This window comes from Marmota monax, unplaced genomic scaffold, assembly GCF_021218885.2.
Source record: "Marmota monax isolate L192 unplaced genomic scaffold, Marmota_monax_Labrador192_F-V1.1 WCK01_AAM20220418_F8-fsc00045, whole genome shotgun sequence".
NCBI classification, from domain to species: Eukaryota; Metazoa; Chordata; class Mammalia; order Rodentia; family Sciuridae; genus Marmota; species Marmota monax.
Window position 1 is genome coordinate 6,757,670 of NW_026692132.1, and position 13,484 is coordinate 6,771,153.

General features: G+C 37.5%; 1 long non-coding RNA gene across 2 annotated transcripts in view; it reads right to left on the reverse strand.

Annotated features, from left to right (window-relative positions):
* Window positions 1-3,998: 3,998 nt before the first annotated feature.
* Window positions 3,999-13,484, reverse strand: part of LOC131425065 (uncharacterized) — a 45,352-nt gene continuing 35,866 nt past the window's right edge. For both annotated transcript variants that reach the window (XR_009228915.1, XR_009228914.1), the window contains exons 2-3: window positions 6,057-6,324; window positions 3,999-4,336 (exon numbers count right to left, since the gene is read on the reverse strand). This is a non-coding gene — a long non-coding RNA (uncharacterized LOC131425065). The remainder of the gene's footprint in view (window positions 4,337-6,056; window positions 6,325-13,484) is intronic.

A 13,484-nucleotide genomic window follows, 5' to 3' on the forward strand; every position in this document is an offset into this window, starting at 1 on the left:
TTTGCCAATCTTTCTTTTCTATTCACTGGCCTTGCTCAATAAATAATATCAATATTAATTATTACAGTTTTATAATTAATCTTGATAGCTAGTAGAATAAGGCTTCTCAATTATTCTAGAATTATTCCTTCTCAATTATTTTAGAATCATCTTTTTGTTGATACTGCATTACTCTGTAGGTTAATCTGGGCAGTACTGACATCTTTAGAATATCCACAAATACAAGGCATATCTCATTTATTCAGCTGGTTTAATATTTTTAAGAAAGTTTGATACTTATAAGTTGGATGATGAACTTGTGGGTGTTCATTTTGTGGTTATGTTTCATAATTTAAACATATGAATCGTGTGGCAAATATAACCTTTTAAATATGTAGATATATTTTAAGTGTGATGCAACCATTTAAAATAATGGTGCACTTATTGATATGAAAGTTCTATAGCATATTAATAAGCAAGAAAATCCTTTTCCATAATAGCATATGTTTTATATAAATGCCACTTATTTAAATATATGTAAAATTATGGATGTGGAATATAGAGAGATTTTGGAATGCTGTAAAAATGAAGAATCAGATAAAGGGTATATTTCATATGGAGAAACTTCTGGAATGGACATTTGAAAGTTTACTGCTCTATAAAAGCAATAAGAACATTGGCAGAATAGTCAAAATCCAATTTTCTGAAAATTAAAGAATCAAAACATTCTGGGAAATATTTATTCAAAAATATCAGCTGGACCAAGGTAAGAAAATTAAGCTTCATGGTACTTCAAGTTGCTCTAATATCATTTCCCTTTCCCTTGATCCACACTAGCTTAAAAATCAAGACTATCACTACTTTCATAGCTGTGATACCAGCAATGTAGAAGTTACTAGAAGGAGTAGAATGGGTTTAGTGTTCCCTAAATGTCCCATCTCAAGAAGTTTGACACTACTCGACCTGTCTGGCAGCACATTAAAGAAAAAAAAAGTGAGATTCATTCCCAGGACTAGTCTTTATTTAAACTGGATCAGTGTGCACTCTCTGTATTTGTCAAAAATAATGAATGACAAATGTTTAACTCTGCCCAAAGTGATATTACCATTGGGGTTAGAAGAAGCATCCCATAAAACTAGAAAAATTGGAGAATGCGATGTCCATATGAGACTTCATATATATTCCTGGAAGTCTAGAAATCTATGTACACATATATGTGTAGACAAGACCTGAAAAAGCTCTAATATCTCACCTTTGGATGAACTTAAGACTCTGTGAAAGTAGGAAGTGAAAGCTTAGGCAGATTGTACACTGCCTGCCTGAGACTGAAGGTAGACACAACACAAAGCCTTTTAGCAAAGACTAGGATAATTATTGGTTCAAGGCACGTAAAGAAAACTGTTCAATCATTAACTGACTATTAAGTTAATTAAGCAGAGATGTCATTAGCTATATTGACTTGATATTCAAAGAATATTGACTTGATCTTCTTAGTTCAGATAAATCACTGAAGACACAATAACAATAAAATCTGTATGGTGATAGGGGATTAAGTATTCAGAGATTGCACATTATATTATTTAAATGTCCAATTTTCAGTAAAAATTAAGAGGCAAGAAAAGAAGAAAGACATTGTGGTCTATACAGAGGGGGGTAAAAAGCAATGAATAGAATCTGTCCCTGGAAGTCAGACATTGGACCTACTATACAGATTCTACATCAGCTATTTTAAATATGTTCAAAGAGCTAAAGAAATCATTTCTGAAAATTGAAAGAAAGTATATCTTGCCAAATAGAGAATATCAATAAGCAGCAGGAAATTATTTTTAAAACACTAAATAGAGACTCTGGAGTTGATGATAATAATTGAATGTAAAATTTATTGAAGGGGCTCAACATTGGAACAGTCAGAAGAATCAGAGAACTTGAAAATAGATTGATAGGTATTTTACAAATCTAAGGAATAATAAGAAAAAAAAAGAGCAAAGAGGACTATGTGACACTACCAAGCATACCAACAAATGTATAATGGGGGCCCCCAGAAAGAAAGGAGAAAGCAAAAGGAGCAGAAAGTTTATTTGAAGAAATAATGACTAAAAACTTACCAAATTTGATGCAAACTTTTATATATCTGAGAAATTTGACACACACCTTGTAGTACAAACTCAAAGTGATCCATACCTACATTCATTGTCAAACTGCTGAAAGACAGAGACAGAGAGAATCTTGAAAGTAGCTAGGAAAAAATGACTCATAATGGTAAAGGAATTATCAGTAACATCAATAGCTTACTTTTCTAGTCAGAACTATGGACACCAGAGAGCAGTGAGATTACATGTTCAATGTTCTGAAAGAAAAATTGTTAATCAAGATTTCTATATCCAGAAAAAAATATGATTCAAAAAATGAAGAGGAAATCAAATTCCAAGATAAATCGTAACTGAATTTGTTTCTAGCAGATATGCCCTGCAATAAATGCTAAAGGGAGAATGTCATGATGAAAAGAAGGGACAATAGATAGTAACATGAATCCATAAGCAAACACAAGAATATTAGATAACTACACAGATAAATATAAAAGACAGTATGAAAATGCTTTTAAAATAATTCTTTTAATGAAATCTGATTTATTGAAAAAGAACTGCATAAAGCAATAACTATAAAATCATGTTGAGGAGCTTATAACATACAAAAATTAATATTGTGTGATAATATTAGCACAAAGGAGGTGTGAGCAAACCTCAACTGGAGTATAGTATTTTTACATCATTGAAATTAAGTTGTTCTTTTTCTGAACTAGAAGGTTTTAAGTTATTATTTTTAATACCCTGTGGGTAACCACTAAGATAAGTAAAAAATATACATACAGTAAGAAAAAGTTCTCAAATTAGATTGTCACTAAAAATCAGAAACAACAGGGAATTCAAATAATACATGGAAAATATCTATTAAACAGAGTGGGAACAGTAGCAGAAAAAAAGAGGGACAGGAGACATCAGATAAAGGAATAGAAAAGGACATGCACAAATATTATCAGCTATTATATTAAATGTAAATGGAAGTCACACTTCAACCTAAAGCCAGATATTGGTAGATTGAATAAAAGATAAGATGCAATGATAGTATTAGAGGCACACTTTAGATATAAAATTCAAATAAGTTAATGGTAAAAGACTGGAAAAAGATACCACATATTAAAGAGAGTTAAGTGGCCATACTATTATCAGACAAAATATACTTTAACCAAATAACACGAAGCAAAAAAGAACATCATAAGATAAGAAAATAATAAATTCATACCAAAATTATCAAATGCAATGTGAAGGAAGTTTAAAACTGTAATTAACAAACTGCTGAAAATTCATAAGTGTAAGCAAGGTTTGCAGTGTATTATCAAGATACAAAATCAATTGTATCTTTATATACTCTCAATGAATATTCCAAAATGAAATTAATAAAAGTAATTAAGATATTAAGAAAATAACTCCACTAGGAATGATAAAGAATCAAATATTTAGGAAAATCCTTAAGAAAAGAAATGGAAGACTTTTTTACATTGGAAACTAGAAAATACTGTAAGAATTATTGGTGAACCTGAGGAGAAATTGGAACCTCCAAAAGGTTGCTGATGGGAATGTTGAAGTTGCTTTGGAAAATAATTATGATTTCTCAAAAGTTAAAAAATGACCCAGCAGTTCTAAATATATATACAAGAATACTGAAAACATAAAAACTTGGACACAAATGTTCATAGTTGCAATATTATTCTTTAGAGTAAAAAAGTAGAAACAACCCAAATGCATGGATAAACAAATGTAGATTAGTCATCTAATGAAATATTATTCATTGATAAAATAAATGCTAATAAAAAATAAATTTTTTTTTAAAAAAAGTACTGACACATCTTGCACACAGATGAACCTTGAAAACATTATACTAAGTGAAATAAACCAGTAACAAAGGCCATATATATAAAATTCCATTTATACTATATGTCAAGAATGTGCAAGTCCATAGAGGCAGCCTAGCAATTGTTTTGGGCTGGAGGAAGGGGAGAACAAGGAGAGACTATTAATGAGTATGGGCATTTTTTTGGTGAGTGGGGTGAGCATGATGAAAATGTTCTCAAATCATATTGATGTGATGGTTGCACATCTCTGTGAGTACCCTGAAAATCACTGAACTGTACACATTAAAAAGTTGAATTTTATGTTATGAAAATTATGTGTTCCTAAAGCTGTTATTTTAAAAAAGAAAGGAAAAAAAGAAGATCCACACATGCCTGTAATTCCTGTGATGGGAGGCTGAGGCAGAAGGATTGCAAGTTCTAGGCCAGCCTAAGCAAATTAGCAAGATCCTGTCACAAAATAAAAATAAAAAAGGGTTAGGATACAGCTCAAGGGAAGAGTGCCTCTAGGTTCAATCCCTAGTACCCCCCCCCCAAATATTAATAAAAATTTTTTAAAAGAATGCATTTTCAGGTCCTTTTCAGGTCTGATACTTTATTTTAGGACACATCCCCCAAACATAAACGAAGCCATAGCAATCTTAAACAATCCACATGATCATCCTTTAAAGTAAGCATTTTTTTTTCTTAGTGTTATACGTACAAAGTAAGAATTTTTTCCCCAGATATTTTACATGTACAAAAACTACAGGAGAGTGGCTCAACTGTAAGACCCTATGGTCAAGCCAGACTAAGGAAGTGACAGCCATTGGTGAGTCTGACCCATTTTATGACCCTGGAGTTAGAAAATAACCTTCTTCTTTGCTTTCTAGAAAGAGAGGATATTGCCTACTCTTAAAATTGTACAGATACCACATCCCTCATTATGCTGAAATTCTCTTCTGTTTAATTGGGAAGTTTCTGGTGGTTATTCCTGGCTATTCTGGACTCTTGGCAATTATAAGATAAGTATCTGGGCACTTTGGCCTCTGGAAGGAGAGAGGTCCTGTACTGAAGCATCATAGCATAGGTGAGCAACGTGGAAATGTGTAATTTAAAAATAGCACTTTATTTTGCATGTATATAACTCTAAGTAAATTTTATTTTATACACTTAATATAAAACATAATCTTCTGGATACATATAATCTACTGGTATACTACAGTAGAGAAAATTAATATATCTATCATCTATACAGTTGTCCATTTTATTTTGCTTTTGTGACAAGAGCAGCTAAAAATTGCCGCATGAATCCCACAGGTAGTACCATTTTATTACCTGTAATATTCATATTGTATGAGAGATCTCAGACTTGTTCATCCTTCATGTATGCAACTGTGTCCTCTGACCTACATCTCCCCATTCTTGCCACCACCCCCCATCTTTGTTCTCTATCTCTGTATATTTGTTTTGTTTGTTTATTTCTGCATATAAGTGATATACAGTATTTTTCTCTCTGTGTCTGGCTAATTTAAAAAATAATTTTAGAGGAGGAAAAGTTTATTTGACACATTTTCAGAGATCTCAGCCCTAGGTGAGACAGAACATCATGGCAGAAGGGTGTGGTGGAGGAAAGCAGCTCAGGACATGGCACCAGGAAGCAGAGAGAGCATTTCACTCAATGAAGGAAAAATATAACCCCCCCCCAAAGGTACACCTTTAATGACCCACATCCTCCGGCTACATCCTACCTGCCTATAGTTACCATCCCATTAATCCCTATCAGTGGATTAATGCACTGACTAGGTTAAAGCTCTCATAACCTATTCATTTCACCTTTGAACTTTCTTGCATTGTCTCACACACGGGCTTTTGGGGGAAAACTCATATTAAATCGCAATAGTGCTGCAATAAGCACGGAAGTGCAGATATGTGTGTGCATGTATCTTGCCAAGATCCCTTTCACTTGGTTTAATGTTCACTCCTTGGACCACTACACAGAGCACTCATTGGGCACTTCACATTGACTTGGAGGATCAAAGCTGACTCTGACTCTCTTCATGAAGCCCTTTTGTGGAGACATTCTTAAATAATTCTTAAAGAATTGCCTGCTGAAAATTAACTTCTAGAATGAGAACAGTTCTCAAGTGTGATTGTGGTTTGGAAGACCCAATCACTGGAGTCTCTCTACCTGATATTGAGAGTCATGTGTGGGAGGCTTGATGGTGGAGTTATTCATTCAAAGGAGAGTAGATGCCAGGAAAATAGGCCAAGCCTTGTATTAGGTTTGTGGCCCTGGAGATCCAGGTGGTGAACAGTAATGAAGTGGGCACTGGAGGGTGTTGAAGAAGATTCCAGGGGCACAACCCAGAAGTAGATGTTGGGGGAAGAGTCTTCTTGGGGAGGTAGACCTGTACAGCCATGGATCCATGTGGTCCTTTTCACTAGTAGACCTCTTCCTGTAGAGTGGCCAGGGGAGAAAGAGAATGTGAGACAACACTCAAAAAAAGGTGATTTGATAATCTCATGGTCATTTTAAATTTGTTCTCAGGAATCAACTCTTGCTCCTACTCCATACATTTCAAAAGCGACAGATGTAGGTTTTCTTTTTTCATTTTAAATCAATTTTATTTGCTGGTTTGTTTGTTGAGTTGGGCTCTTGCTATGTGGCTCAGATTGGCCTTGAACTTGTGATCCTCCTGTCTCCACCAATTAAAACTATTTTTTAAATGTCTCAGAAGAAAGCTCAATCTTTGCCTTCTGCATGGTCTTCCAGTTACCTTAAATGAAGGGTTAATAATGGAAGGGGAGAGAGAATGGGAAAAAAAGAAGAGATGGGATAATGAGGGAAGAGGATCCACTGCCCTAAACGAGTCTTTTACTTATGGCTAACTGCCATTATTCTTGAAATTCAATTCCCTGTCAGTTTGTCACATAGATGAATTCTCTTTATTCACTCTACTCTGACACTGTTCATCCAAGGGTTTCCTACTTGTTTTTAATTCTGAAGGGCTAAGTTCCATTTCCCTAAATGTGAAAAGTGGTATTGCTTCTTTGTTGTCTACGTAGAGAAAACTGTCTCTGAATATCCAAAATCTATTAATCAATCAGGGAAAAACTGCTATGATTCTAAGCATCTTCTCTCCCTTACCAAAAGGGACCCGACCATGACAACTTCCCTGTCTTCCCAAAAGGGTCTGCCAACATCCTGTGCCTCCTCTGACCTTTCAGAGGAAGAACATCAGGACACTGAGGTAAACAGCCCCCATCATCACCTTCACCCCACAAGGATCCCCCAGAAGGGAAGAATTCACAGCCAGCCACATGAAACAGGCTAAAAGTGGAAAAGTAATAAATGTTATTTTCCTGCTTAGGAGCACATTACAAAAATAGAAGCTGAAAGTTAAAAAAAAATGAAACATTTTCTAGAATAATATGGTGCATAGAATTGAAATTTCTGTAAGTATTTTGGTTTTAGGAAAAAGAAAACATTCTTAAAATTTTCACAACATCCCAAGTGTGGGATACTAAAATCCTTAATAAACATCATCTTTTCATTCAGGACAGCTCTCAACAAACATGACATGGTCCTTGGTTTCCTCCACCTCATCATCTTCTGATTAAGAGAAATTTTCAGCGAGGTCCACCTGGACTTCTTTATAGCTAACCTGTAATTGCCTCAGCAACTAGGCTAGGTGAGGCTTAATTGGATAGCATATCATTTAAAATATTTTTGCATGCTCTCCTGCAAATTATTTAAAAATAAGAGCAAACAAACAAACCTATGACCCCTGCATTTGCTCTTAGAAAACACAGCTGCCAAAGGAAGGACACAGGTTTCCAGATACACCATTTGCATGGTCATAGGGAATAGTGAGTTTCCCTGCTGAGGCAGGAACAAGTCAGGCACAAGGAAGCCTGACTGCAGGGACTCAGAGGTAATAGGCTGGCTGAGAAGCAAAGACATGCTCCTCATACCAGGGGACTGTGTGCAGCTGGAGTTAGCTCACATCAGATGAGATGTCACACTTTCAGAAGCAGTGGAAAGGCATTTAACTCAGCCCAGATCTCTGCTGTGTATGCTCCCTTTCCCCAATCATCGTGTCTGTGCTGAGTGCTGAATTTATAAAACACCACGGCGGGGCTGTCAGGTTAACAGCTGCTGGGAATTGGAAAAAGAAGAGGTGAGATTGTGTGTGATATTGGGATCTAGTGAAAGCAGGATAGACCTCTTCTTCCTATTGCATTAAGATAGTATGTTGGGACAGGGCAATGCCCAGGGCCTGAGGTTGCTTGATGTTTTCTGCATATAAAGAGGGTTATCTTGTGGCTGGTGCTGAGCAAAATGTAGAATGCAAGATGCTAAAAGGCTAGAAATCTCTAGATACATTTTCACAGTGGAGTTCTAGAAATATTATTTTTGGCTTTGCTGCCCAGTCTGGAGTGTGACGTATAGTGGGTATTGTAGGCAAGACAGGACAGGGTACTATTATGTTCAGCTACAGAACAGAATACTTTACTAGGTCCCTAGTTTTGTCATTCTTGTAACACCTACTACTCTACTCTCTGTAAGGTAGTCCGGTTCAATGTCTACTTTATCCACATTCACTTGTCTTGAATTTATAAAAATGGCCTAACTCTGATGATTCCAACAGCCACCCCATCCTGTCTCTGCTCTTTCTCTACTCCAGTGCTACCTGCCACCATGTGCCACACACTGTGCTTGGTGCTGGGGATATGTACAGTGGTTCGGTCCCTTCCCTAAGAATTGTCCAGTCTTTATAGGAAAACAATCAGACAAGAGACCAATTAGCTACAATCCAACAAGAGTTGCCAAAGATATGGCTGAGGTGCTGGGAGAGTATCAAGCATTCTTTACCTACAATAAGCCCTTGAGATTTTTAATTATTGATTTTAAATCCAGGGTTATAGTTTCATTATCTGTAAATAGCTAGCTAATTTAAATATTTTGTATGACTCAAGACAACTTTTCCCTTATACTACTTGTTCCCTTACATTTGATTAATACCTACTCATTAGGTACCAGATGCCCAGTTCTACCTCAGGCAAATTGAAGAGGGGGAGGGAATAGCTGGGAAGACCTGGAGCTACAGGCCACGCCTTCACTCAGGGAGAGGAAGGAAAGCTTAATGTATTTCCAGCACATTTCAGTTTTTAGTTGAGGCTGATTCCCTCCTAGCCTGTCTATTAGGATTTGATGAATCCTTTAACTACATTTTTCATTAGACATCAGATAACCAGAAGACATATGGTGCTAATGTTCCCCAGCCTTTTATGAACAGAAGCATCTGGTAAGCAGAACAAAATTCTTAAAAAAGGAACAAGTGAGCCTCGGGGGATTGAAGTTGTTATCAGTCAGTCCTGAACCCTTTGTCCCTCACTCCTATCGTGAACTAGGTAGGAGAAGTGCAGGGAGAGTACTCAGGATGGGATGTGCTTTATCCTTGTTGTCTCTGCCTTCCTTGGGATGTACCTGGCTGGTACTCATGTTACTTGTGGCAGGGACAGATGCAATCCTCTCTGGCCCTATGGACCCCCCTCATAGCAACACCTATGCAGAGACCCTGTGTCCAGTGGGGTGACTGTGAGAGGCTTCAGGAAGGTGGAGGGGCTGCTGGTTGGTGTTGGGCGAGTGGGTTGTGGGTGAGGAGTGGTGGGGATTGGCCAGACTGCCCTCATGTTACTCCCTTTGTTCTCAGAAGCAGCCCACATCTCATTTTGTAAATTAAAACTACAATGACTAAGCTTGGAACAAGTCCAAGCAACCAACTGGAATGATTCACAATCTCATTGAAAGTGAATTTTTTTTCTCAACCAACTAATTTCAAATTAATTGGGTTCCATTTCTGTACCTTGTTTTGTCTACTGCATTAAACAAATTCCCCAAGACCTCCAGGGCCACCTCTGTTTCACTGGAAACCTCTATTGTAATACACTTATTTTTATTGCATGCTGAGTATGTTACTGAGGGTTGCTCTAAGCACCTTGCCTTTATCATAGAACTTGAGCTTTGCAAACAACATATTTCCCTTCTGGAAACTGAGGCTCAGAGAGGTTAAGCCATCTCCGTGAAGGTGAAGGTCTATTCAACTAGTGAGTAGCAGAATGAGGGATTTAACTCCTGCTTCTCTGACTCCAGCACTGTCCTCTGTTCTTGCCATTTTTTGATATGTGAGGTGTCTAGGTTTTCCCCTTACCCTAATGTGATGTTAGACAATGACTGATAAAGGTTGAGGATTCCATTGTGCCAAGCTAATGCTCCTGGAAATGATTCAAAATGTGCCTTTTACAGTCACATAATGCTGAAAAGAACGAAGATAGTTTTCTTACATGGAGTTAGGTAAACCTCAAAGGACTCAAGAGTGGGTATCAGCCTGAATTTTGCATTTTGACAGGGGGAATTCAGGACAGCATTGACCTGGTGCTCCCAGAAGTTTGACTTCATGGAGTGGAACAAGAGGGCATGACCAAGGCCAGCTTGCAGTGCATTCTTGGGCCAGTGCTGAAGCTACAGGAGGAAACTTACTGCCAAAGCCTCAACCCCCATGTACCCTGGAAAACATTTCATTCTCTTTTAGAGCTATATTTTAAACATGAGGTGAGGGGTCCTAAAGAGGAAGGTATAGCAATCAGTCTTCTGAAAGGAATGAAGACTCCAACATCCACTGACAAAATGTGCCCTATTAGGCAGCTCAAATAAATAATACTGTCTGTTGATTTCTTTGTAAATTGTTCAAGACAGTGCTGCTGGACTGTTCCTCTTCATCTGTAGGTCCGGATAAACAGCTCTATTTCATCTCCTGATTTACTAGTCCTTGGGAGGGGAGGTTATCAGATCTAAGCCTAAAGGAAATGCAAGTCCTCTTCTTCCAAGCTGTGCATGAAGTGTAGTTTTATCCTTGTTGTCTCTGCCTTCCTTGCTACTCAGCTTTGAGAACAAATCATCCTGCTGACAATGTCTGACACAGCTTTGTCCATTCATACAAGTGCTCATAGTGTCTCCTTGCAGAGGCTCCTTCTGCCTCCCAGTGACTAATCCCTCGCTTTCTGTTTATCTAAATGCTTCCAAACATACTATCATATTTAATCCTCACATCAGCTCTCTAGGGGTAGGCATTGTTATTCTTAGATGATGAAACTAAGGTTCAAGTTCATGTAGCTTATAAAATGCAGCGCTGGAATGCAAACTCAGGACTGTCTGACCTCAAAGCCTATGCTTCTTACCCATGACGCCACACTGCCTTCTACAAACATGAAAATGGAGGCCTGGAGAGATGCATGGCCTTAGCATAGAACCAGTAATGGAATTCACAACTGATTTTTAAATTTTATTACAAATATCTTCCTTTGAATCTTAAAAAAGTAGTAGGTTTTTTTTTGTTATTCACTCATTTTTTAAATAGTTTTTATTTTTTAGAACAATTTTAGATTTCATTTATGAAAAAATTATGAACATAACATAGAGTTCCCATACACCCCCTACCCAATATCCCTATTATTTACATGGTTATGATATAGTTGTTCCAACTGTTATAAAAATATCAATATGTTATTAATAATAGCTTTGCTGTTACTAACGAGTGTCTATATTTTATCCAGATTTCCTCAGTTTCCATCTACTTTTTTCTTTTTCTTATTTAAAAATTTGTTCTTATTAGTTAAACATGACTGTTGAGAGCCACAGCCGAAGGGGCCCCAGCAAACTTTCAGACTTCCAGCTGATGATTGGCTCACAGCGCCCCAGCAACATCTAGCTGATTGGCTCCTCTGCAGTGATGCTCATTGGGCTGTTTCCCTGCCCTTTCAGACCACGGAGCTGCTCATTGGGGGACTTTTTTGGCTCCGCCCATGTGACCCAGCCAATCGGCCTCAAGAGCAGGAGAGTGGTGGGAGGTGGAGAGGCTTGTGGTTGAGAGAGAGGCTTGTGGGAAGCTGGTGGTGGCAGTTGGGCTCTGAGGGTTTTTCCTGAGGAGCGGTTTTGTTTGGCGTGTGTGGTTCTAAAAATAAAGTTCGTTTCTTTTGACAAGTGGCTCCTGAATTGTGCCTAGCCAGACTGCGGCACATGACAGTAGAATGTATTTTGGCATATTGTACATATATGGAGTATAACTTCTCATTCTTCTGGCTGTATATGATGTAGAATTACATTGGTCAAGTAATCATATATGCACATAGGAAAGTAATGTCTGATTCACTCTACTATCTTTCCTATTCCCATTCCCCCTCCCTTCCCTTCATTCCCCCTTGTCTAATCCAAAGTATTTCTATTCTTCCCACCACCTTTCATATTGTGAGTTAGCATCTACATATCAGAAAGACCATTTGGCCTTTGATTTTGGGGGGTTTGGCTTATTTTATTTAGCATGATAAACTCCAGTTCCATCCATTTACCAGCAAATGCCATAATTTCATTTTTCTTTATGGCTAAGCACTATTCCACCTATCTTTTATTCTGATTCAGAATTCCATTCAATATTCCACATAATCTCCAGTTGTCATATCATGTCATACTCTTACTACAGTGATAATTTCTCAGACTATCTTATTCCAAGCCACCTTATTGGAATATAACAAAATACTATAAGGGGGTATGTTAGTCAGCCTTCTATTACTGTAACAAAACACCTGTAACAAAACTTAAAAGGAGGAAAGGTTTAGATTTGGCTCACAGGTTAGCAGTTTTAGTCCATGGTCTGTCAGCCCTCTTGCTTTTGGGCCTGTGGTGAGGCAGCACATGATAATATAGAGTGTCTGACAGAGAAAGCTTCTTACTTTATAGTCAGATGTGAAAGAGAGGAATAGAAAAGATTCCATAGTTCTCCAGAGCACATTCCAATGACCTAAGATCTCCAATTTCACCCCATCTTATAAAGGCTCCAATACCTCCCAATAACTTGATGGGCTGGAGACCAAGCCTTTAATACATTGCCTGTTGGGGGATATTTCAGATCCAAACTATAATACTGTGTAAATTATAAACAATAGAAATTTATTTCTCATTATTCTGAATACTATTGAGGCTCAGTGTCTCTTAAGGACCTCATTCCTCATAGCACCTTATTCTGTCTTCACCTGATGGGAGGCATGAGGATCCTCTCTGAGGCTTCAGGCCTCCTTTACAAGGGCACTAAACCCATTTACAAGGGCTCTACTTAATTCCCCTCAGAGGCCACACCTCCTAATACCAGCACCATGGGGGAGAATTTTCAGGGCACACAGACATTCCTTCCATGACACAGACTTCCTCGATTATAATGTCCTTGGCATTTTGAGAAGTGTTGCTGAGTATGTTGTAGGATGTGCTTCTGTTGGGATGTGTCTGATATTTTGGAGGAAGATAATTGAAGTAAAGTGCCATTTTCATCACATCATACCAATATCACATACTATCAACATAATTTATTGCCATCTATGTTGACTTTAGTCAACAATACTGCCTATGATTTAGGAGCGGTCACAGTTCTGCCCATGATTTAGAAGTGAGGTGTTCTCGGTAGAGTGTCTCCATAAATAATTTGGAATATTTCTTATGGGAGGCTTGTTTCTATTTATTCACTTAGTCATTTATTTATGTAAGTACAGACTTATGGATATTTAC